Source organism: Pseudophryne corroboree, chromosome 2, assembly GCF_028390025.1.
Source record: "Pseudophryne corroboree isolate aPseCor3 chromosome 2, aPseCor3.hap2, whole genome shotgun sequence".
NCBI lineage: Eukaryota > Metazoa > Chordata > Amphibia > Anura > Myobatrachidae > Pseudophryne > Pseudophryne corroboree.
Genome location: NC_086445.1, coordinates 763,062,364 through 763,087,692, shown reverse-complemented (window position 1 = coordinate 763,087,692; position 25,329 = coordinate 763,062,364).

Here is a 25,329-nt window from a genome sequence, read left to right as displayed (position 1 = left end):
AACCACTCCCAGGTCCCCCCTTAACCTATCACCCTTTGAGATTCTTTTTGGCCAACAACCCCATGTAATGATAGACCCCCAGGATGATTTGAAATGCAATAACGAAGTGACTGTAAAATATTTGGTTAGGATGAGCCAGCAGTTGAGGGATCAATATAGAAATCTAAAGCTGGTGATTCCTGACCTACCGAACAGTAATTGTCATGACATTGAACCTGGGAATTATGTAATGATTCGAAATTTTCTATGCTCAGGTTGCCTCATTGACAGGTGGGAAGGACCGTACCAAGTCTTACTAACCAGCACGACAGCATTAAAGGTTGCCGAAAGAGAGACTTGGGTCCACTCGTCCCACTGTAAGAAGGTCGCTGACCCAGAGAGAACCCGTGACAAAGAGCAGAGTGTAGAGAACATCGTATCACTGGAGTGTCTGTTCCGGGAAGGTTGAGAGGCAGTACTGTTGAGACGGCACCTGAGCGCGGAGAACAACAAGACCAGAGGCGGTTGTCGTACCAGTTTTTCTTTTTTTTATTATTTTCTCCATCTCCCACTACCCTCCTTCTCTCCCTCCTTTCCTCCCCCTTCTTGTTCCCTTTCTCTCCCCTTAACAAGATGGACTTACCCCAAGAGACTGCGTTTCGGGTTTTCCTGTTAACCCTGTTGTTGACCAGAACAGTCTGTTTCGGTGAAAGTCCCAGAGAGGTCGAGAAAGGATCTGGAATGGGTTCTGATGGCGAGGATGGATTTGTAGAATTCCAAGAGCAACACATCACTCGAGCAAAGGAGAGTATCAGAAAACGATGTGGTAGTCAGGGAGCTCGGTGGCACTGTGAAGGGTTATTGGCTGAGGAAAATTGCATTTGTAGGAATTGTGAGAACATAGTTGAGGATGGGTGCATCCAGAGATGTCAGTCCAGCCATAATATCAACATGGACCGTCATCCATTGAGTGATTACCAGACAGAATGCTGGATGTGCTCACAAGTACCTCAAGGTCAGAGCAAGTCAGGATTAGTACCGTACCCTTTAGCAATAGATGAGGTACTCGAATTATGGGGTGGGAGACCGGTGGACAAAAAATTTAATATTTCTAGGCCCCCTAGTTTGAAGCTCCACCAGTATCATGTAGATAGATCCTTAGTGTGTTTCAACATTTCCAATTACCGAAAACCAGGAAATTGGTAGGTGACATGGAATAATCAAACCATGGCCTTTTCGCACAGAGCTGATAGGATACCCATAGACTCTGAACTTATACGCCAAATAGCCAAAAGTGGAAGGTATTTTCGGTATAGGTATACTCGAGGAAGCAAGACCATGTGGGTTGGAGAAGTATCACTAGGGTACTGTGCTCATATCATCCAGCCTGATACTTGTACTGAGCAGATGGGAGAACTAGGGATTGGGTTTTTCACTTGGAAAGTTTGTAATATGGTAATGTCATATTCTGTCCCATATGTTCTCCCCGATGATGCCTATTTCATATGTGGGAGGAAGGCGTATAAGTGGCTTGCCCCAAACTCAGAGGGATTGTGTTATGTTGGAAGAGTGTTGCCAGAGGTCACGACCATAACCCATGATAAGATGAAAGACATTCACCGCAGTGCTCAGGCTCCTTATACTCATACTCACTATGAACACATCGTCAAGAGACACCTCATAGATAGGACAGAGCACGTAGCCTCTGATTTGATCCACGAATCCACCGGGATTCAATTCCTTCTCGCATTAGACATCACCCGTACTGCCAGAGGAATTATAAATTATAGGTATATCCATGCGCTAGCGAACTTGATAGATAATATCACTGAAATGTATGATGACAACTTCAGGTATATGGGTAGGGAGTTGCAAGCTTACAAGACAGAACTGATCCAGCACAGGATGGTCCTCAATTATATCACAGCCGTGACGGGTGGGTACTGTGTCACTATGGCAACTCAATATTGGGTGAAGTGCTGCACGTATATTACAAACAGCACTGACGACCCCACAGAGATTATCGATCAAAAGATGGATGATATATTGCAGTTGAAGTGGGAGTTCTGGAGGAGGCACAATCTTACCCTGACCGCTGTGGGTAATGAGCTGACCGGCTGGGTCTCATGGTTGGTTCTCAGGATTAGGAGAGTGGGCTCAAAATGTTATTATGAGTGTGGGAAATTTTCTCCTTTGTATCCTGGGAGTCGTCATAATTATTGGCTTGATATTTAGGTGTGTTCGAATTCTAATGCGGCGCAAGCACGGCACACATTTGATGAGTTTAAGGAGCGGGGGCAGTGTTACAGCAGCAGATTTAATTTACGACCAATCCATAGAGACAGTGTTGTGATAAGGATTGCAAATGAATTCCAGGGCCTGTTTCTTTCACCCGTTTTTCCTTTGTCTCCCCCTTTGCCCAGATACACTGATCCGGAAAAGACATCGACCCTACCCAAGAACGATTATGAAAATGTTATGTGAACGTATTTTAGATATGTGTCTTATCTTCATCTCTACAACCTTCAGTTAATGACACACATAGTCGACAGGTGATATCCACATATACTAGCACTCACATATGTTCCCCCTCCATGTATCATCAACTAAAAGTGCACCCCATTTGTTGGAACAAGAAGCCGAAAAGAGCTCGGTAGTGTTTGTTGGCCCACTTACAGACCCTTAATACGGGATAAGAAGGATTTAAGGTATACTTCGCAATACCTCGAAGCTTATCTAGAACATATACGGCAAGATGATACATGCCCCTCAGACATGGATTCATACATACATGCTTTTTACTATCCCACTAGGTCATACATTTCCCGCCTACACCTCTCCTCCTACCATCCAATCGTCTGTAGATATTGTATATTTTTCTGTTTAGTGTTTAGATAGTGGCAGTTATTGTTGACTGCCAAATGGTGGACTGTCAAAGTCGAAAAATATTCCAGAACACACAGCACGTATAAAATACACACACATGCCCACTGCGCGTGCACTTGTTCCGCCGTGCGTGCACATATCCGCAATTTGCGTATGGTCGCTCCCGCGGTCCTGCGCGTGGTATGGGTATTTACGGCAGAGTTTGTGAATGCATGGAGGGCTATCAAAACATTACATATTTAATCCAAATAGTGCACATTGTACACATAGCCCCCCTGCACCACTTCAGCAAGTATCAACAGTTTAAATGATTTCAGAACAAAGGGATTCACCTTTGCATGATAGGAGGGGACAGACTAAGGTTATAAGGTAGTGTCTGGTATCTAGCTGTAGGGTATTTTAAGGGTAACTTTCCGGTGTTGGCTTGCGTAAGATCGCATGTTCCTGTGGATAGTTATGTGCAGAAGCAAAATATAGATATAAACTGTATTTACTGTATATTATGTATGCGGCGGGAATCCAGAGAAAACCACCCACAAGAGCAGTTGAGAAAGACATCGCCCACCTTTTCAAATCAACCTATGACCTCTCCTGTACTGTAAAGATGCATCCCTGTGTCTAATGGACAAAGGGATTACAGTATCCATTGTATTGCTTTTGGAAGTATTGTATAAAAAGCCTGTTGCTGCCTGGCCGGTCAGAAGACTCTTAACGCTATCTACCTGATTAGCGGAGGACTGGACCAGGAAGCGCATGCGAATATTCTCACGTATGTACATTGACTGTAGCCATTTACTCTGTTGTATTGTAGTGCATAATTTGTATTGTTAAACCCCTTTTCAGATATATTACTCTGTGGTGTCGGAACCCAGTGATTAACTACAAATCGGTGTTGTGTCCTCTTTTCCCTGCTAGGGTTTAAAGTGTATTACATTGACTAACTGTATAAGGTTTTAACGTGTATCAAATTGAGTGTGTATGTGCTGCGTGTACTTTGTACCCCCAGCACAGCGTTTGTACGCAGAGTCCGTACACGGTACGGGACTCATTACGCAAATAGCGTAAAAGGTATATAGAGTGAATATTAAGTTTAGCGGCCGTAGCGGCTTCATGGTAAAAGTGTGTTTAAAGGTATAGCTTTATGGTTTAAGACAATTCGACATTATCACCGTATACAAGTAACACCATGAATCTCAGGGGTGTCACACTTTATGGCAGAGAAAACCCTACTCCTTTGTGGCAGCATGGCCATCAGTTTGATCAGCACACAATTGTCACTATTTCCATAATGGGTTTATGTATAGCTGGTGTTTGTTATACTTATTTATACTTATTGCCATGCTGATGCTTTAACTTCCTTGGGGTCACAAGCACGCTTACATTCTGAATCCCATTTTCTCATATTTATGCCAAATAATTTTCTTTTTTTTTTTTCATTTAATTGTTATTAAGGTGTCTTCTGAGTTGGGACAGAGTTAATTAGCATAAATGATTACCCAGACATGATATAGTTTGCCCAATAAAGCACCCAGAGCTGCCTGTGATGATAAGCTCACACTGCCACACTACAGCATCTTTCTAAGGTTTGCAGGTTTTGTCTCCCTATAGCAGCCTGGTTCTATTCATATCCTAGCATCTTATTTAACTATCCCATCGGTTCATTTGAACTGCAGACGGTTTTGTATTGTGTGTAACTGCAGGATGTCACTAAAACTTTCTTTTGATGTCATTGTCAGACATCTTGCATCTATGAAACTAGAAATAATGTCTACATCCTGAAGCAAAAAAACTAAAAATAAAATTGAGCTACAGTACATTTGTACTGCGCACACCTGCAGTATACCTCTTTATTCTGTCCTCCTCTTCATAGAGTTTAATGGGAGGTACAATGTAGTAATGTCTTTGTGACATATGCCTTTCTGACCTTAACCTGTGTGCTATTATATGCACCATGTGATCTAATACTCATTCATTGCTAATATAGTTTATGCAGGTGGTGCTTCTCTGTCCCTAATGATTGGAAGGCATTACAACATAGTTCTATTTTTTAATTCAGTTTGTTGGTAGTGTTTGGTATTTCCCAGTGAGAATATTACAATGTTGTATTTTGTATATCCTGACAATGTTTCTGGCCCCATCCTTGGGGATTGATAGGGGATGTGAATAGTTTATTACCTTGTACTGCCTCTAGAGCTACAGAAGCCTCAAGTAGAAGAATTTAAGGTGCATTTGATAACATTGGACTTTATGGATTAAATGTGTTTCTTTGGTCCACCCTGACCTGACTAAGAGCTTTCTGATTGCAAAGTTTCCAAACAGTTGGGTTGGGTCTGCCAGACTCCTAACAAATTAATCTTCTACCTTGGTTACTAGCGGTGGTTTAATGTTGCGACCGCAAAATATGAGGTTCTTTTATTTCAGTTGCTGTTCACCATGGCATCTCATGGTGCTTTTAGAATTTCTTATGGCACCATCTAGAACAGGGCTGGCAACCAGGCTCCATTCAGCAGTTTGTATTGGCAGGGGTTTGGTGTTGTGCATAATGCGGCACTCTAATGCTGCATTCAGATCGCAAATGCTGGATCCTACGCGTTAAGAGAAACGTGTACTTACCGGGTGGGATCCGGCATTTGCGATCCGTTGCTGGCTTTCCGACCCGGCAATATACCGGGTCGGTTGCCATAGCAGTGGAGGGCGCAGCAGCAGCAGAGGCGGGGGTGGAGGCGGCGCTGGGAGATGAGCTCATCTCCTGCGCCGCCTCTCCCTATGCTATGAATGGGAGCCGTGTCGCATCGAAACGGCTCCCATTCACACTGCGCCTGACCCGGTAATCAACCCGGTAATAACCCTTCTTTTTTACCGGGTTGAATTACCGGGTCAGGCGACCCGCTAATTCTGAAAAGAAGCTTTCACATCGCACACTGACCCCTTTCGACACGGCAATATGCCGTGTCGATACCGGGTTTTTAGTGCAATGTGAAAGGGGTTTAAGACTGACTAGCTGGGTAAGGGCAACATGGTTTCCCAAGCAGCTCCCAGAGATTCTCAGATAAGCTCAGTGGGGGTCATTCCGAGTTGATTGCTAGTGAAAAATATTTGCAGCGCAGTGATTAAGTGAAAAAGCGGCACTTCTGCGCATGCGTATGCTGCGCAGTGCGCACGCGCGACATACGTTCAAAACGGCCGATGTTCTTTTCAGTCGCAATGCCAGCCGCAGAGTGATTGACAGGAAAGGGGCGTTTCTGGGTGTCAACTGACCGTTTTCAGGGAGTGTTCGAAAAAACGCAGGCGTGCCAGGAAAAACGCAGGCGTGGCTGGGCAAACGCAGGGCGTGTTTGTGACATCAAATCTGGAACTGAACAGTCTGAAGTGATCGCAAGCTAGGAGTAGGTCTGGAGCTACTCTGAAACTGCACACATTATTATTGTAGCCGCTCTGCGATCCTTTCGTTCGCACTTCTGCTAAGCTAAAATACACTCCCAGAGGGCGGCGGCTTAGCGTTTGCACGGCTGTTAATAACTGCTAGCGAGCGATCAACTCGGAATGACCCCCACTATCTCTGAGTAGAGGTTATTTGGCTTCTAGACTGACTGTTAGTGGTGCATTGTTGATCCATTAAGATGATAACCCCTTGCTTGCCCTTGGTAAAGCAAAGAAATCAGTCTATTCTATTTCCAATGAGCTATCCGTCATCAGTTGGTGTGTGTCACTGAATATAAATATAAATACAGCATACAGATGATTGAGGTTCTCTACATTGAATGGCTTATTTTCATATGTTTTCAAATTAAAGAAAGAAAATAAATTGAAAATTCACTCTACCTATAATGTAGTATATTCTCCCTGTAATAACATTTTCATTAATTCAGAATTTATAAGAGAGATTTCTTTACAGCACTGAAGGTCGACTTATGAGATTTCCAGTCCATTTGGTGGTTATGTCAGATACTACCAATGCTACCAACAATAACAATAAAGGTTTCTATAGTTTCTTTTTTTTCATAGTGTTAAGAAAAATAAAAGCTCTTCCTGAAATGAAAGCTGACTGAAATAACAACTTGATATAAGATTTCTCCTGATTGACAGTTTCTTCATGTATTTATCTTCATCTGGATTGATTTAGTAAAACTGTGAATTTGTTTGAATTTATGTTTTGCCTCCATCCCCAACATAATCTGTCTGCTATATGTAAGTTCTGTATGTAATGTGAACTTGCGGCCCTTTTGAAAGCAGTTTGAAAAGTGTTATGTGCACATATACAGATCTTTTTGCTGGATACTATTAACATCTGTGTTCATCAGGTGGCTTGAAACTACATACATCAAAGCATCTGTCAGCCATCTAAATGCAGTCCATAATACAGTAAAGTCACACTTTTATTACATCCTAAGTGTTTATATGAAACATACTGGCATGCAGGCAGAGGTGTTTTAATCTAGACGATACTTATAGTTGAGATTGTTTTATAGAAACAATTGACAACACTGTACTTAGGGCCTAATTCAGACCTGATCGCTGTCCTGCAATTTACACTGTCCTGCGATCAGATAGTCGCCGCCCAGGGGGAGTGAAAATTCGCCCCATGTGTACGCTGAGCAAAAATTCCCCTCAGTCAGCGGACAACTGCAAAACCGCATCACATTCACCATTGAACGTTTTTCCTATTCTGTGCAGTGTGTGCAGTCTGTGTGTAGCTCAATACTTACTCCTCCAGTGCAAAGGAATCAGGCTGATCGGGGCCGGAGCTGACGCTTGGGAACGCCTGCTTTTTTCCAGACACTCCAAGAAAACGATTAGTTACCACCCACAAATGTCCGCTTCCTGTCAATCACCTTGCAAACAACTGTGCGATCGAAATTTTCACACCATCCTGTCGCTGTTTGGCGACGAGCGTGCGCATTGCGGTGCATACAAATGAGCAGTAGTTCGATAACACACACAGCAGCGATCTGGTCTAAATATTTGCTTAAAGGAAAATGCGAAGCTAAAAATCACATTACAAATTGCTTTTGTTTTTAGATACACAAATATATTTACATACAGCTCTGTATACCATGACATTGCGCCAGAATGTTTAATTGTATATGCTGCTATTAAATAGTGCACTGTACAGTACCTTTCATTCTATGCATTTATCTCATCCAGTTAGAGATAACTTATCAAAACAAGCTTCAACATATTTCAGAATTGCTGCAGATACATTTTAATAAACGGTTAAATAGATTGTAACAGCCTCCAATTTTTGTCTAGTTGTCAGAAGTCTTGTACAATACTAGGACAAGTGCTACTATATTATTTATTTCTTTTTAACAGTTATTTATATACAGTAGCACATACATATTCCACAGCGCTTTACAGAGAATATTCACATTCTGCATTATACTGTATGGTGGTCATTGATGCTATGTCTATTATATAGTAGTAACTGATACTCTCTGTGTAATGGCAGGTATTGATGCTGTCTGTATTGTTTGGCAGCCACTGATGCTCTCTGTATTTTATTGTGGTCACAGATGCTCTTTTTATTTTATGGTGTTCAATTATAGTCACTATATTATATAGCAGTTCCTGAAGCTTTCTGTATTATAAAGTGGTTACTGTGACGTTCTCTGAATTATATAGTGTAAAAAGAAATACTTGCCCTTGAGTCTTTAGACACTGGACCCTGAATGATCCATTTAAAAGTGAAGATAACCCAGGACCACAGCAGGTGCTAGCACTGTAATGTAACTAAATGGGGTTTGCCCTTACCCTACAAACCTTTCAGTGTTTATAGGGGGTCATTCCGACCTGATCGCTCGCTGCAGTTTCTCACAGCACAGGGATCGGGTCGGAACTGCGCATGCGCCAGCGCATGGCATCCGTCATTGCCTAGCAATCACCTCTAAGGCAGAGGTGGTCGCTGGGTGGGAGGGGGCTGAACGGCGGCGTTAAGCCGCCGTTTAGGGGGCGCAGTTCGGCCAACGCAGGCATGGCCAGACCATTCGGGGGGCAGTCTGCAGCAGCTGCGTGATGTCACACCCAGCCGCTGCGGGACGGGCTACGACGAGTAGCTCCCGGCCAGCACGCTAAAGCTGCACTGGTCGGGAACTACTCTTGAAGTGCAAAGGCATCGCCGCTGTGCGATGCCTTTGCACTTCTGTGTGGTGGCCGGCACTGACATGCGGGGCGGACTAGCCCTGTGCTGGGCGTCCCCCCGTATGTCAGTGTGAATGATCGTAGCTGTGCTAAATTTAGCACAGCTACGATCAACTCAGAATGACCCTCATAGCGCAGATGCATTAAACAAGTATGAAGTATGCACAAAATTTGCTGTAAAATACTATACAAAGTGCACCACAAGGTACCGTGTACCTCTGCACCTTACCCCACTACTCACCTGCCTGGGGCGTGGTAATTTATCTGCTAATATTGCTCCACATCCCACCACATAAGCACCATTCTGCTCATCTGTCTGGGACTTAGAAATTACGGAAAAGAGGAGCTATGCACAGACGTGTTCCAGACGGAGGTACAATGCAACCTCTGAAAAGAAAGTCTCCATCCCCTCTGACCAGAACTCTGCTCATTCATCAGATAAGACAGCTAAACCTGAGCATGACAAGCCCATAGATCACAGCTGGACTACAGAACATTAGATCACCATCCTCTGGACTCATTAAACTCTCAGACAATACTTTGATGATAGTATCAGTGACTACAAAATAAGAAGTGGAAAACAGACCCTTTTAAACTAGACAGTGGCCCAGATTTATCAAGCCTTAAGGGGAGTACACACAGAGAGATCCGTGCATAAATTCTAAGCAATCTGACTAGATTGCTTAGAAATTAAGCACGGATCTCTCCGTGTGTATGCCCATAGCTATAGCGATGCGCGGTCCCATGCGTCGCTATTGCTGACTCTAGATTTGGCATGCATGCATGCCAAATCTAGCTAGATCACTCATTTCACCACTGGGTGAAATGAGTGGCCCCCTTCCCCCCTCACTCAGCACACATTGCGCTGTGTGCTGAGCGGGGAGAGAGATGTGTGCTGAGTGGTCTGTGCTAGATCGCTCAGCACACATCTCCCCCATGTGTACGGGGCTTTAGAGAGTGATAAATTGCATGGTGATAAAGTACCAACCAATTAGCTCCTAACTGCCATGTTACATGCTGTGTTTGAAAAATGACAGTTAGGATCTGATTGGTTTATACTTTATCACTGTGCTATTTATCACTCTCCAAGGCTTGATATATCTGGACTAGGGGTGTGGTATGGCTGACCGACGATCAGCATACCGACGCCGGGATCCCAACAGCATACCGACGCTGGGATCCCGGCAGGGTGGGGTGAGTACAGCAAGCCCCTCATGGGCTCAGTGGTGACCCGCAGTTGCCATGGGTTCTATTCCCACTCTATGGGCAGAGCCGGCCTTAGCTATAGGCAGGCTAGGCATTTGCCTAGGGCATTCAAGCATGTCTAGGGGCATCCAAGCATGTCCCTGCAGTATCTCATGCTGAGAGGGACAGTCCGCAAACTAACTGTTACTTTCCAAATGTATTCAATCAGTACTTGTATACACTGCTGTTTACATTTGTAAAAAAAAAATGCACACTGTGCCTTAAACTTCCTCTGACATGCTTGAATGCCCCTGACTTGTGAGACCTCAGACAGACAGCAGAAGCCCAGTAAATGCAATTCCTGGACCTGTGACATTTTTACTGACTATATAAGGTTATTACTGGATGGCTTCTTATGATAACACATGTGTATTTTGGAAGACTGCTTCACAGAAACCTGACATCACCTATACTGCTTGTGCACATGGGGGAGGGGGACCTTGCCATCCTGTGTGTGTCCCTTATCCCTGTGCAAACCTCAGGTGTCTACAGGGACATAACATGGGCAGTGTTCTCCCCACACTATTTTTCCTAGTCAGTCCATACCGTAAAATTCCCCTGCCATCTAGCACTGTAACGTGGTCAGTAAGTTGCGTTGTGCTATTTCTATATGAAACATCAGTGCAGCGTGACTTTTGGACACATCAGACTGGAGGGCAGAGCATTTAGCTCCCACAGTATAAAGTAAAGTGCATGCAGTTAACGGGAGTAACAGACACCAGCAAACACACTGAATAGTGAAGAGAATGGACAGTTGCTACATGTTTGATACTGATCTTTTTGTATAACCAGCAAGTGTGGCAGTATCTGTGGCAGTATATGTGTATTATGGGCATTACTAATGTGGGGCATATGTGTATGGTGCATTACTGTGTGGCATTATGTGTATTATGGGCATTACTAATGTGGGGCATATGTGTAAGGTTCCTTTACTGTGTGGAATTATATGTATTATGGTCATTACTGTGTGGCATTGTGCAGAGTTGAACTGGCCCACAGGGTAACCCCCCCGGTGGGCCCCACTACCTGAGCGTTGCAGGTACAGATGCAGAACTAGCGGCGGAGCTAGGGGGCACCAGACAAAATTTTCCTAGGGCATCAAATTGGCTAGGGCCGGCTCTGTCTATGGGTGTTGGGGACAATAGTCCCTGTTGGTCGGCATGCCGACCATCGGGATAGTGAGGGGGCAGGATGCTGGAGGAGGTCATGTGACCGCCAGTCACATGAATACCACCCCTGGACTAGAATGTCTTGAAATATAATACCAGGGATTTGTATTTTGCTGCTGGTGAGAAAGAAGCACATGCCACTTTTTTAGATGTTAGTGGAGTAGATGGTAGATGGCAGAAGCTACTTGATGGCAGCAAACATTCATGTAGATGTGACATGTGCCTCTTTTCCACTGAGCCAGAGGTGAATCTCTGGGAGCCAATGGAGTTGGTTGCTGCCAGGCTCCTGCCCTCAAGGGGGCACCACTACTCATGGATGCCATCACCATTAGTGGGGGACTGGAATCCCAGCAGGCAGTTGCAGCCATAGAGTGACAGAGATGTCAACATATCTGAGCTATGCAGGCTGTCTCACTCTCTGCGTAACTCCGCCCCCTCCCCCGGCAATTACTGTAGTTTCCTGGTTGTAGCCAACGGCTACCGCTGCACAGGTAGGATGGGGGTCTCTGATGGTGGTTCTGGGTCCTAAGTCTATTTCTGTGTGTTCTGCGGTGCCTGTCCCTCCTCAGAACCCACTTTCTGTCAAAGTCCATCACAGATACTTAGGCTCAGAGGTACAGGCTGGGTGTTAATGTGTGCAGTGGGAGCACAGGCTGGATGTCACTGTGTGTGTGTGTGTGTGTGTATGTGTGTGTGTGTGTGTGTGTGTGTGTGTGTGTGTGTGTATGTATGTATGTATGTATGTATGTATGTATGTGAGGCATAGAATGGGTGTTGCTGTGTGTGTTGGTGGGGGGAGGGGGATGGCACAGGCTGGATGTTGCTGTGTGTGTGTGTATGATTGTGGCACAGGCTGCGTGTTACTGTGTGTATGTGTCTATCTATCTATACATACAGAAAACAATCACACTCACCATTCCGAGGAATGAGGTGGAAACCTGCATTCACCATCCTCAGGCAGGAGGTCAGTGGCCTGTGACCACATTGCTTAGGACGCTGCTGATGCTTAGGAGAAGGTGGGGAAACGCGTCTATCACGCTCTCCCTGTAAACGGATCACAGCTATATTCTTCTAATCCACCAGCTGGCTGGATGATCATAAACCCCATTGGCAAAAGGGAATCTTGCTGCCAAGCGACTGCCCACGGACTCTGGATAAGGCTGATGATGAGAACACCAGCTGGGAGGGACATTGCAAACACCGTAAATATATAAGAAAGACACGCTGTATGGTATACTATCAACTCCATTGTAATTTATATGTTTAAGACATGGACTGTCTATATTAATGCTGCACTAAATGCATGAACTGTCTTAACACTAATAAAAGCTGAGAAAGGCTATTAAGCATACTGCAAAATAACCATATGCTTTGCTACGGATACTAACCGGATAATTGGTTACATGGACACAAGCTATTAATGCATGATCTGCTTGATAATAATACACATGAAAAATACCATTGAGTACTCAAATGGTTACTGTGGAATACAATTTAACTGAGGATTATATGAAGGAGAATCTGGTAGATATTTGTGCTGCTTTCTGCTTTTACATCATATGCATGAAGTGCATTATTAAACTACAATACTAATCCATGTTATAATTAAAAATATACAATGAGAGCCTAGTATTACTGCTTTTTTAGAAATATAGAGGAGCATTTATTATTGTTGTTTTTTAATGTTTTATGTGATGCTTTATATTTGTGTATGGTGATTATTTTTTTATTAAATAAAATCTACATCAGATTGAATTGCGCATTCTCATTGTTTTCTTTGTGCTTAAATAATATATATCGAGAACCCAGCACTCACCAAGGTATGCTCACTCACCTTAAAACATCAATATATAAATAAATAATGGGGTTTTAGTTCATGAATTGTACAATGCATATAAGGATGCAGCCCAACATCAAGGGACCCCATCTCACTGTCAGTCCTAGTCTATCACCCAAATTTTTGAAAACCTGATAACTGCTACCACATCAGAGTCAAGCTGAAAGTATGCTTCCAGGTTTAAAGCTCACCTGCCAACTAACTTATTGCTTTTAAAGGTAAGCCAGTCATCTGTCACACAGCTGCTAAATTACCACCAAGGAAGCAGCTGACACAGGTTTAAAGTAAATGAGCTTAGAAGGGGGTGCATGAAAATGCTATGATCACGGACAAATTAATTAAAAATTAACCAAATATATATATTTACAAAAAAATAGGAATGGGGTACAAACCTGAACTCACCACCACCTGTCTGTGATCGTAGCTTTCTCATGCACCCCATCTGGTTCCCAGTATGAACAGTAAAAAAAGTGCCCCCTCCCCCATAGACATTCTAAAAAGAGGGGGCATGGCCTGCTGAAATGGGCATGGACATGCAGGAAAAGACAATATTACGACTAGAGATGAGCGGGTTCAGTTCCTCGGAATCCGAACCCCCCCGAACTTCACCCATTTTACACGGGTCCGAGGCAGTCTCGGATCCTCCCGCCTTGCTCGGTTAACCCGAGTGCGCCCGAACGTCATCATCCTGCTGTTGGATTCTCGCGAGATTCGTATTCTATATAAGGATTCTATATATATATGGCGTCACCACCATTTTCACTTGTGCATTGGAGATGATAGGGAGAGGCCGTGTGCAGCGTTCTCTCAGTTATGTTCAGGGTGCTGCAAATATCTGTGCTCAGTGTGCTGCAAATATCTGTGCTCAGTGTGCTTGCAAATATCTGTGCTCAGTGTGCTGAAAATATCTACGTTCTCTGCCTGAAAAACGCTCCATATCTGTGCTCAGTGTGTTGCAAATATCTGTGCTCAGTGTGCTTTATTGTGGGTACTGGGGACCACCAGTATTATATAGTAGGAGGACAGTGCAGAGTTTTGCTGACCAGTGACCACCAGAATTATACGTTCTCTGCCTAAAAAACGCTCCATATCTGTGCTGCATTGTAGTATATAGTAGGAGGACAGTGCAGAATTTTGCTGACCAGTGACCACCAGTATTATATCAGTACGGTACAGTAGTCCACTGCTCTACCTACCTCTGTGTCATCAAGTATACTATCCATCCATACCTGTGGTGCATTTTAGTTGTTGTGCGCAGTAGTAGGAGGACAGTGCATAATTTTGCTGACCACCAGTATATAATATATAGCAGTACGGTACAGTAGTCCACTGCTCTACCTACCTCTGTGTCGTCAAGTATACTATCCATCCATACCTGTGGTGCATTATAGTTGTTGTGCGCAGTAGTAGGAGGACAGTGCATAATTTTGCTGACCACCAGTATATAATATATAGCAGTACGGTACAGTAGTCCACTGCTCTACCTACCTCTGTGTCGTCAAGTATACTATCCATCCATACCTGTAGTGCATTTTAGTTGTTGTGCGCAGTAGTAGGAGGATAGTGCATAATTTTGCTGACCACCAGTATATAATATATATCAGTACGGTACAGTAGTCCACTGCTCTATCTACCTCTGTGTCGTCAAGTATACTATCCATCCATACCTGTAGTGCATTTTAGTTGTTGTGCGCAGTAGTAGGAGGACAGTGCATAATTTTGCTGACCCCCAGTATATAATATATAGCAGTACGGTACAGTACTCCACTGCTCTACCTACCTCTGTGTCGTCAAGTATACTATCCATCCATACCTGTGGTGCATTTTAGTTGTTGTGCGCAGTAGTAGGAGGACAGTGCATAATTTTGCTGACCACCAGTATATAATATATAGCAGTATGGTAAAGTAGTCCACTGCTCTACCTACCTCTGTGTCGTCAAGTATACTATCCATCCATACCTGTGGTGCATTTTGGTTGTTGTGTGCAGTAGTAGAAGGACAGTGCATAATTTTGCTGACCACCAGTATATAATATATAGCAGAACGGTACAGTAGTCCACTGCTCTACCTACCTCTGTGTCGTCAAGTATACTATCCATCCATACCTGTGGTGCATTTTAGTTGTGCGCAGTAGTAGGAGGACAGTGCATACTTTTGTTGACCACCAGTATATAATATATAGCAGTACGGTACAGTAGTACACTGCTCTACCTACCTCTGTGTCGTCAACTATACTATCCAGCCATACCTGTGGTGCATTTTAATTGTTGTGCGCAGTAGTAGGAGGACAGTGCATAATTTTGCAGACCACCAGTATATAATATATAGCAGTACGGTACAGTAGTCCACTGCTCTACCTACCACTGTGTCGTCAAGTATACTATCCATCCATACCTTTGGTGCATTTTAGTTGTGCGCAGTAGTAGGAGGACAGTGCATAATTTTGCTGACCACCAGTATATAATATATAGCAGTAGGGTACAGTAGTCCACTGCTCTACCTACCTGTGTGTTGTCAAGTATACTATCCATCCATACCTGTGGTGCATTTTAGTTGTTGTGCGCAGTAGTAGGAGGACAGTGCATAATTTTGCTGACCACCAGTATATAATATATTGCAGTACGGTACAGTAGTCCACTGCTCTACCTACCTCTGTGTCGTCAAATATACTATCCATCCATACCTGTGGTGCATTTTAGTTGTTGTGCGCAGTAGTAGGAGGACAGTGCATAATTTTGCTGACCACCAGTATATAATATATAGCAGAACGGTACAGTAGTCCACTGCTCTACCTACCTTTGTGTCGTCAAGTATACTATCCATCCATACCTGTGGTGCATTTTAGTTGTTGTGCGCAGTAGTAGGAGGACAGTGCATAATTTTGCTGACCACCAGTATATAATATATAGCAGTACGGTACAGTAGTCCACTGCTCTACCTACCTCTGTGTCGTCAAGTATACTATCCATCCATACCTGTGGTGCATTTTAGTTGTTGTGTGCAGTAGTAGGAGGACAGTGCATAATTTTGCTGACCACCATTATATAATATATAGCAGTACGGTACAGTAGTCAACTGCTCTACCTACCTCTGTGTCGTCAAGTATACTATCCATCCATACCTGTGGTGCATTTTAGTTGTTGTGCGCAGTAGTAGGAGGACAGTGCATAATTTTGCTGACCACCAGTATATAATATATAGCAGAATGGTACAGTAGTCCACTGCTCTACCTACCTCTGTGTCGTCAAGTATACTATCCATCCATACCTGTGGTGCATTTTAGTTGTTGTGCGCAGTAGTAGGAGGACAGTGCATAATTTTGCTGACCACCAGTATATAATATATAGCAGTACGGTACAGTAGTCCACTGCTCTACCTACCTCTGTGTCGTCAAGTATACTATCCATCCATGCCTGTAGTGCATTTTAGTTGTTGTGCGCAGTAGTAGGAGGACAGTGCATAATTTTGCTGACCACCAGTATATAATATATAGCAGTACGGTACAGTAGTCCACTGCTCTACCTACCTCTGTGTCGTCAAGTATACTATCCATCCATACCTGTAGTGCATTTTGGTTGTTGTGTGCAGTAGTAGGAGGACAGTGCATAATTTTTCTGACCACCAGTATATAATATATAGCAATACGGTACAGTAGTCCACTGCTCTACCTACCTCTGTGTCGTCAAGTATACTATCCATCCATACCTGTGGTGCATTTTAGTTGTGCGCAGTAGTAGGAGGACAGTGCATACTTTTGCTGACCACCAGTATATAATATATAGCAGTACGGTACAGTAGTACACTGCTCTACCTACCTCTGTGTCGTCAACTATACTATCCAGCCATACCTGTGGTGCATTTTAATTGTTGTGCGCAGTAGTAGGAGGACAGTGCATAATTTTGCAGACCACCAGTATATAATATATAGCAGTACGGTACAGTAGTCCACTGCTCTACCTACCACTGTGTCGTCAAGTATACTATCCATCCATACCTGTGGTGCATTTTAGTTGTGCGCAGTAGTAGGAGGACAGTGCATAATTTTGCTGACCACCAGTATATAATATATAGCAGTAGGGTACAGTAGTCCACTGCTCTACCTACCTGTGTGTTGTCAAGTATACTATCCATCCATACCTGTGGTGCATTTTAGTTGTTGTGCGCAGTAGTAGGAGGACAGTGCATAATTTTGCTGACCACCAGTATATAATATTTTGCAGTACGGTACAGTAGTCCACTGCTCTACCTACCTCTGTGTCGTCAAATATACTATCCATCCATACCTGTGGTGCATTTTAGTTGTTGTGCGCAGTAGTAGGAGGACAGTGCATAATTTTGCTGACCACCAGTATATAATATATAGCAGAACGGTACAGTAGTCCACTGCTCTACCTACCTTTGTGTCGTCAAGTATACTATCCATCCATACCTGTGGTGCATTTTAGTTGTTGTGCGCAGTAGTAGGAGGACAGTGCATAATTTTGCTGACCACCAGTATATAATATATAGCAGTACAGTACAGTAGTCCACTGCTCTACCTACCTCTGTGTCGTCAAGTATACTATCCATCCATACCTGTGGTGCATTTTAGTTGTTGTGCGCAGTAGTAGGAGGACAGTGCATAATTTTGCTGACCACCAGTATATAATATATAGCAGAACGGTACAGTAGTCCACTGCTCTACCTACCTCTGTGTCGTCAAGTATACTATCCATCCATACCTGTGGTGCATTTTAGTTGTTGTGCGCAGTAGTAGGAGGACAGTGCATAATTTTGCTGACCACCAGTATATAATATATAGCAGTACGGTACAGTAGTCCACTGCTCTACCTACCTCTGTGTCGTCAAGTATACTATCCATCCATACCTGTGGTGCATTTTAGTTGTTGTGCGCAGTAGTAGGAGGACAGTGCATAATTTTGCTGACCACCAGTATATAATATAGAGCAGTACGTACAGTAGTCCACTGCTCTACCTACCTCTGTGTCGTCAAGTATACTATCCATCCATACCTGTGGTGCATTTTAGTTGTTGTGCGCAGTAGTAGGAGGACAGTGCATAATTTTGCTGACCACCAGTATACAATATATAGCAGTATGGTACAGTAGTCCACTGCTCTATCTACCTCTGTGTCGTCAAGTATACTTTCCATCCATACCTGTGGTGCATTTTAGTTGTTGTGCGCAGTAGTAGGAGGACAGTGCATAATTTTGCTGACCACCAGTATATAATATATAGCAGTACGGTACAGTAGGCCATTGCTATTGATATATATTACTGGCATATAATTCCACACATTAAAAAATGGAGAACAAAAATGTGGAGGGTAAAATAGGGAAAGATCAAGATCCACTTCCACCTCCTGCTGAAGCTGCTGCCACTAATCATGGGCGAGATGATGAAATGCCATCAATGTCGTCTGCCAAGGCCGATGCCCAATGTCATAGTAGAGAGCATGTAAAGTCCAAAAAACAAAAGTTCAGTAAAATGACCCAAAAATCAAAATTAAAAGCGTCTGAGGAGAAGCGTAAACTTGCCAATATGCCATTTACGACACGTAGTGGCAAGGAACGGCTGAGGCCCTCTCCTATGTTCCTCATGACTAGTGGGTCAGCTTCACATGAGGATAGAAGCACTCATCCTCCCATTAGAAAAATGAAAATACTTAAACTGGCAAAATCACAGAAAAGAACTGTGCGTTCTTCTAAATCACAAATCCCCAAGGAGAGTCCAATTGTGTCGGTTGCGATGCCTGACCTTCCCAACATTGGACGGGAAGAGGTGGCGCCTTCCACCATTTGCACGCCCTCTGCAAGTGCTGGAAGGAGCACCCGCAGTCCAGTTCCTGATAGTCAAATTGAAGATGTCACTGTTGAAGTACACCAGGATGAGGATATGGGTGTTGCTAGCGCTGAGGAGGAAATTGACAAGGAGGATTCTGATGTTGAGGTGGTTTCTTTAAGTCAGGCACCCGGGGAGACACATGTTGTCCGTGGGACGAACATGGCCATTGACATTCCTGGTCAAATTACAAAAAAAAATCACCTCGTCGGTGTGGAATTATTTTAACAGAAATGCGGACAACATTTGTCAAGCCGTGTGTTGCCTTTGTCAAGCTGTAATAAGTAGGGGTAAGGACGTTAACCACCTAGGAACATCCTCCCTTATACGTCACCTGGAGCGCATTCATCAGTAGTCATTGACAAGTTCAAAAACTTTGGGTGACAGCGGAAGCAGTCCACTGACAACTAAATCCCTTCCTCTTGTAACCAAGCTCCTGCAAATCACACCACCAACTCCCTCAGTGTCAATTTCCTCCTTAGACAGGAACGCCAATAGTCCTGCAGGCCATGTCACTGTCAAGTCTGACGAGTGCTCTCCTGCCTGGGATTCCTCCGATTCATCCTTGAGTGTAACGCCAACTGCTGCTGGCGCTGCTGTTGTTGCTGCTGGGAGTCGATCGTCATCCCAGAGGGGAAGTTGGAAGACCACTTGTACTACTTCCAGTAAGCAATTGACTGTCCAACAGTCCTTTACGAGGAAGATGAAATATCACAGCAGTCATCCAGCTGCAAAGCGGATTACTCAGGCCTTGGCAGCCTGGGCGGTGCTAAACGTGTTTCCGGTATCCACCGTTAATTCACAAGAAACTAGAGATTTGCTTGAGGTACTGTGTCCCCGGTACCAAATACCATCTAGGCTCCATTTCTCTAGGCAGGCGATACCGAGAATGTACACAGATGTCAGAAAAAGAGTCACCAGTGTCCTAAAAAATGCAGTTGTACCCAATGTCCACTTAACCACGGACATGTGGACAAGTGGAGCAGGGCAGACTCAGGACTATATGACTGTGACAGCCCACTAGGTAGATGTATTGCCTCCCGCAGCAATAACAGCAGCAGCGGCACCAGTAGCAGCATATCGCAAACACCAACTCGTTCCTAGGCAGGCTACGCTTTGTATCACCGCTTTCCAGAAGAGGCACACAGCTGACAACCTCTTACGGAAACTGAGGAACATCATCGCAGAATGGCTTACCCCAATTGGACTCTCCTGGGGATTTGTGACATCGGACAACTCCACCAATATTGTGCATGCATTACATCTGGGCAAATTCCAGCACGTCCAATGTTTTGCACATACATTGAATTTGGTGGTGGAGAATTATTTAAAAAACAACATGGGCGTGCAAGAGATGCTGTCGGTGGCCCGAAAAATTGCGGGCCACTTTCGGCATTCAGCCACCGCTTGCCAAAGACTGGAGCACCAGCAAACACTCCTGAACCTGCCCCGCCATCATCTGAAGCAAGAGGTGGTAACGAGGTGGAATTCAACCCTCTATATGCTTCAGAGGATGGATGAGCAGCAAAAGGCCATTCAAGCCTATACAGCTACCTACGATATAGGCAAAGGAGGGGGAATGAACCTGACTCAAGCACAGCTCAGCTAAAACAGAGTGATTCCGTTAGGCATGTGGGACTTGTGGATGGAGCCCTTAATTCGCTTAACCAGGATTCACGGGTGGCCAATCTGTTGAAATCAGAGCACTATATTTTGGCCACCGTGCTCGATCCTAGATTTAAAACCTACATTGGATCTCTCTTTCCGGCAGACACAAGTCTGCAGAGGTTCAAAGACCTGCTGGTGAGAAAATTGTCAAGTCAAGCGGAACGTGACCCGTCAACAGCTCCTCCTTCACATTCTCCCGCAACTGGGGGTGCGAGGAAAAGGCTAAGAATTCCGAGCCCACCCGCTGGCGGTGATGCAGGGCAGTCTGGAGCGAGTGCTGACATCTGGTCTGGACTGAAGGACCTGCCAACGATTACTGACATGTCGTCTACTGTCACTGCATATGATTCTGTCACCATTGAAAGAATGGTGGAGGATTATATGAGTGACCGCATCCAAGTAGGCACATCAGACAGTCCGTATGTATACTGGCAGGAAAAAGAGGCAATTTGGAGGCCCTTGCACAAACTGGCTTTATTTTTCCTAAGTTGCCCCCCCCCCCCTCCAGTGTGTACTCCGAAAGAGTGTCTAGTGCAGCCGCTCACCTTGTCAGCAATCGGCATACGAGGTTACTTCCAGAAAATGTGGAGAAGATGATGTTCATCAAAATGAATTATAATCAATTCCTCTGTGGAGACATTCACCAGCAATTGCCTCCAGAAAGTACACAGGGACCTGAGATGGTGGATTCCAGTGGGGACGAATTAATAATCTGTGAGCAGGGAGATGTACACAGTGAAAGGGGTGAGGAATCGGACGATGAGGAGGAGGTGGGCATCTTGCCTCTGTAGAGCCAGTTTGTGCAAGGAGAGATTGATTGCTTCATTTTTGGTGGGGGCCCAAACCAACCAGTCATTTCAGTCACAGTTGTGTGGCAGACCCTGTCGCTGAAATGATGGGTTTGTTTATGTGTGCATGTCCTGTTTATACAACATAAGGGTGAGTGGGAGGGCCCAAGGACAATTCCATCTTGCACCTCTTTTTTTCTTTAATTTATCTTTGCATCATGTGCTGTTTGGGGACTATTTTTTAAATCTGCCATCCTGTCTGACACTGCAGTGCCACTCCTAGATGGGCCAGGTGTTTGTGTCGGTGTTATGCACACCAGTGCCTGCAGGAAAGTACTGGTGTCAGAACTGTTATGCACTCCAGTGTCTGCAGGAATGTACTGGTGTTTGAACTGTTATGCAAAACAGATGGTCTCACAGACAAACTGGGGGATATGACATAATGTACACAGAAGGTGATAGGGTAACAAAATACACACAAAGTGAACAGAGAAGCCCAGAGGCTAAGGAACTGGGTATCTCCCTTGTATTAGAACTGCTCAGATGGAAAAGCAAGATGTTGTGTTTTAATACGTAGAGAACCCGAAATGCTGTTGCTAAGGGCAACAGCAAAACCCTAAAGGGTTACCAACGGGTGTGGCAGTAAACTCCTTGGTCAGAGATGGAATGATAGACACAAGGAGAATCTCCACAATCCTAATTCTCACTTGCAGTGCACAGGTTTTAGCTTACTGCCACTAAACTGACCCCTGACACCTAGCACAGTGAGACAGGATTAGACAGGCAAGTCTTAGAATACAGCCGCAAACTTGCTAAGTTCACAGAGTAGTAACAGAACCCCAGCAAGCTAAAAGACTGACTCCAGTCTTACTGCTAGGTCTGGATTGGCAGAGTGTAATACCAAATCCCCAGGCCTATTTGCAGTAAGCAACAAACAAATACAAAGCTACACAGTACTGGCTAACTTTCATGAACTGACTAACCAACAAAGATTCAGCAGCATCTGCTTACCCTGAAAAGAGGCCTTATAAAGCAGGTGCTGTCCACGCCCCACTCAGACCTCACAGACTGTGAGCACAAAAACCAGCACCGGATCCCCTGCCGTGCACAGAGCCTATAACCACTGCACAGCAAAAGACCCGAACCGGAGTATCAGCTGCGCTCAGGTTACACCACTAGCACTTGTCTCCCGGTTGCCATGACGACGTGGCAGCACAGGGCAGGAGACCCTAACAGTACCCCCCCTCTGACGAGGGGTCAAAGAACCCCTACCACTGGGTTTATCGGGGAACTGCGAGAAGAAAGAGCGTATCAGTCTGGGGGCATGAAGATCACAACTGCGCACCCACGACCGCTCCTCCGGGCCATACCCCTTCCAGTGCACCAAAAATGACAGCCGACCCCGAACCACCTTGGAGTCAAGAATCCTTTCAACAACAAACTCCCTCTGGCCACGTATCAGAAGAGGGGAAGGTCTTCCACTGGAAGAAGGATTACTAATCGCCCGTTTTAAAAGGGAACAATGAAATGTTTTATTGATACCCAAAGAACGGGGCAGATCTAACTGAAATGCCACCGGATTGATAACCCTGGTGATCTTATAAGGGCCGATGAACCGGGGCCCTAACTTATGAGATGGCTGTCTCAACTTCAAATTCTTGGTAGACAACCAGACGAAGTCTCCTAATTTGAAGCTGCAGGGTCTTTTGCGCTTATCAAAAACCCTTTTGGTCACTAATGACACAGACACAAGGGCTTTCTTCACTTTCCGCCAAATACCTCTAAGGACCGAAACCACAGAGGAACCACCAGGCGTGGAGTCCAGGGGGTCAAAAGAATTGGCCTTAGGATGATGCCCATACACACAAAGGAAGGGAGAGATCCCTGTAGCAGAGTGAGCCGCGTTGTTATAGGCAAACTCCGCCATGGACAGATGAGCAACCCAGTCAGTCTGACACTTGGAGACATAACACCTGAGGAACTGCTCCAAGGACTGGTTCACCCTTTCAGTCTGCCCATTAGACTGCGGATGGTAGCCTGACGACAAGCTGACAGAAATCTGGAGATCGGAACAAAATGCCCTCCAGAATTTGGCCACAAACTGGGATCCGCGGTCAGAGACCACATCAAGTGGCAACCCGTGGAGACGCACAACATGCAGCATAAATAATTCAGACAGGCGTCTGGCTGATGGCAGCCCAACCAGTGGAACGAAGTGCGCCATCTTCGAAAACCTGTCAACGACAACCCAGATGGCTGTCATCCCCGAGGATTTGGGCAAGTCCACCACAAAATCCATTGAAATGTGGGTCCATGGCTTAGATGGGATAGAGAGTGGATGTAATGGGCCAACAGGAACCCCTCTAGGAGTCTTATTTCGGGCACAGATGTCACATGCCCGAACCCACTGATCCACATCCTTAGCCACCGAGGGCCACCACACCGCCCTAGATAGCAACTCCCGAGTTCTGGCAATACCCGGGTGACCTGCCGACTTCTTGGCATGGAATTCCAGGAACACTCGCTGTCTTAACCTAGGAGGCACAAACAAAAGACCTACCGGAAGGTCTGGAGGAGCCTGCTCCTGTGCTCTAAGGACTAATGATAAGAGGTCCTGGGTAATGCCCACTTTAATACATGATGGGGAAACAATGGGCAACGGCTCCTCGGTGGTCTCCTGGATTGGAGCAAAACTCCGCGAGAGCGCATCAGCCTTGATGTTTTTTGACCCAGGGCGATATGTTAAAAAATATGGGCAAAAAATTAAAGCGAGCAAAAAACAAAGCCCATCGTGCCTGCCTGGCATTGAGACGCTTCGCTGACTCTAAATATGCCAGATTCTTATGGTCAGTGAGAATTGAGACCACAAACTTAGCCCCCTCAAGCCAGTGTCTCCACTCCTCGAGTGCATCCTTAATAGCCAACAATTCCCGGTTACCCACGTCATAATTCATCTCGGCAGGCGAAAATTTACGGGAAAAGTAAGCACAGGGATGAAGGCGATTATCAGACACTCCCATCTGAGAAAGCACTGCCCCAATACCCATCTCAGAGGCATCCACCTCCACCACAAAAGGACGCTCTGGATCTGGGTGTCGCAGCACCTTGGCCGAAACAAATGCCCTTTTGAGACGGGCAAAAGCCGCTTTAGCCTCACAAGACCAGTGAGCAACATCCGCCCCTTTCTTAGTGAGTGCCACCAAGGGCGCCACTATAGACGAAAATCCAGCGATAAATCGTCTATAAAAATTCGCAAAGCCCAGGAAACGCTGAAGCGCCTTCAAACTAGTGGGCTGCACCCAATCCAGGACTGCCTGTACCTTGGAACCCTCCATTTGGAAACCTTCTGGGGAGATAATATATCCTAGAAATGCGATTTGCTGAACTTCAAATTCGCACTTCTCCAGCTTCGCCCCAAGCCGGTGGTCTCTGAGTTTCTGGAGGACTAAGCGTACATGCTTCCGATGTTCCTCCACGGAATGGGAGAAGATTAGGATGTCATCTAAGTATACAACTAAGAATCTATCCAAATATTCCCTGAGCACATCATTCATGAAATCCTGGAAGACTGCCGGGGCATTACAGAGCCCAAAAGGCATCACCAAATATTCATAATGCCCTGAGTGGGTATTAAAGGCAGTCTTCCATTCATCCCCCTCTCTTATTCGGATTAGATTGTACGCACCGCGTAGGTCAATCTTAGAAAAAATGGTGGCAGTACGAAGCTGGTCAAACAAGACCGAAATGAGAGGCAGTGGGTATGAGTTTTTAATCGTGA